Raw genomic sequence first — 2,065 nt, 5'->3', positions numbered from 1 at the left:
AGAAATGGAAAATTTCTTCAAGAAACAAAACAGCAAGAAAACTTGATTCAATTGTGAAATTCTTAAAGATAAATTGAAGATCGAAGAAAAGCAAAGAGATTAGAAAGTAGATCTAGATCTCAATTGCTTCTCTTGATCCAGCAGAAAAGTAATTGCAGAAGAAATAAAAAGGAAGACAGTAAATGAAACTTAGATCCAATTTTCCAATTCTCAAAATAGAAAAGTAGAAGTTGCAGAAGAAGAAACTGAAAACAGAAAACTAAACTCAGATCCAATCCTTAGAACAATTGAGAAGAGAGGTAAGAGATGATTCTCAGACTTAGAATCAATGAAGCTCTTCAATCTCAATTCAAATTCCAAGAACAAAAATTAAGAGTTGCAGAAGAAATGAAAATGCAGAAAGAAGAATTTAGATCCAAATTCCCAAATCCCAAATTCAAAAACAAGTGAAAATTAAAAAGTGAGCTAAATGTAAAACTAAAAAATGAGCCAAAAAAAAAAAGTTTCTTTACAAATCAAATTAACCCCCTATATATACACTTTCTATTTTGGTCTTCAAAGCTTGGAATGGGCTTTTCCAAGTTGGCCTTGAATGAGAAATGGATTTGAAGAAGGATGGGTCCGGTTTGGCTTTGGTTCAATTGAAGTGGTCTGGTTTGGCTTTGGTTTAAGTTGGTTTGGTGTGTGGGAACCTCCCAGGGAAGCGCTCTGCTTGAATTCTTGAGCGCTACTTTCATCCCTTGCCTTGTCATGTTGGTGTGCCTCCTCCCTAGCCATAGCGCTCACATTTTGAGCGCTCCGCTCACTCTTTGAGCGCTATACTTTTGGTTTGCTCGTTGTGCCTTGTTTCCCTAGCCAAAGAGTCACGAAAAAGTGAAGAGAATGGAGCGCTATGCTCAAATTTTTGAGTGCTCCGTCCTTGGCCAGCTTTGTGCATGCTTGCTTGGCTTGGACGCACGAAAGAGTGAACAAAAGAGAGCGCTACGCTCACATTTTTAAGCGCCACTCTTGGCCCTTGCTTGGGTCCCCTCTTCGAACCTTGGCCAGCGCATTGTGCTTCCTTGTTTTGCTTGGCCTTGTGCCTTGCTTCCTTGCCAAGAAGGCACGAAAAAGGTGACAATTTTAAGCGCTGCGCTTGAGTTTTAGAGCGCTATCCTTGCTCCCTAGCTCCCTTGCCAAGAGTGTCACGACAAAGTGAAAGAAAGTGAGCATAGCGCTTGAGTTTTTGAGCGCTATGCCTTGGCATGTGCTGCACCATTTGGTGCCTCCTCTTGGGCGCTCAGTTTGCAACTTTGAGCGCTCCTTGAGAGCTTGGATGCGCCACGCTTTATTTTCATGGGCCACGCTTAGGTCCAAAGCGTGCCCAAACTTCAAAAGTGTGCCAAAAATTCCTCTTTCCACCATTTCTTCACCTACAAGCAACCAAACAACTAATCAAAGCTCTACCAAAATCACTAGATCTTTGCATTGTTTATAAAATCAATTAATTCTAGCATAAAACCTATGATTTTGTGCAAAATACATGATGTTTGATTGTTTCAAGATAACCATGAAAGTCCACTCCAATTACTTACTTATGGTGCAAGAAAGTGCATAAAACTTAATGAAACTAGTGTAAAATGCTTGTAAAACTAGTGTAAGATGACTTGTTATCAGGATGGAAGTACAAATCTTTAGACAGAAAGAGGGTGAATCCCTCTATGAAGCTTGGAAAAGATACAAGCAACTAATCATGAGATGCCCTCCTGACATAATTTCAGATTGGACCATGCTAGACATCTTCTATGATGGCCTATTTGAGGTATCCAAGATGTCATTGGACCACTCTGCAGGTGGATCCCTCCACTTCAAGAAGACGCTTGAAGAGACGCAGGAGCTTATTGATATGGTTGCCAACAACTAGTATATGTACACTTCTGAGAGGAACCCTGTGAAAAATGGGATAGCTCAGAAGAGAGGTGTCTTGGAAGTGGACACATTAGATGCCATCTTGGCTCAAAACAAGCTCATGTCTCAGCAGATCAATATGATCTCTCAGCACTTGAGTGGGACACAGAGCTCAGAT

At 40.7% G+C, this 2,065-nt stretch overlaps 1 non-coding gene across 1 annotated transcript; it reads right to left on the bottom strand.

Moving 5' to 3' along the window:
• Positions 1-1,648: 1,648 nt before the first annotated feature.
• LOC148545273 (small nucleolar RNA R71) lies at positions 1,649-1,755 on the bottom strand. The gene has a single exon (XR_015901736.1). It is a non-coding gene; the product is annotated as a small nucleolar RNA R71 (small nucleolar RNA).
• Between the last annotated feature and the right edge of the window lie 310 nt (positions 1,756-2,065).

Source organism: Arachis ipaensis, chromosome B9 (genome assembly GCF_059453495.1).
Source record: "Arachis ipaensis isolate K30076 ecotype BB chromosome B9, ASM5945349v1, whole genome shotgun sequence".
NCBI classification, from domain to species: Eukaryota; Viridiplantae; Streptophyta; class Magnoliopsida; order Fabales; family Fabaceae; genus Arachis; species Arachis ipaensis.
Note: the sequence above shows the minus strand (reverse complement) of the source record. Positions and strands in the feature narration are given on the sequence as shown.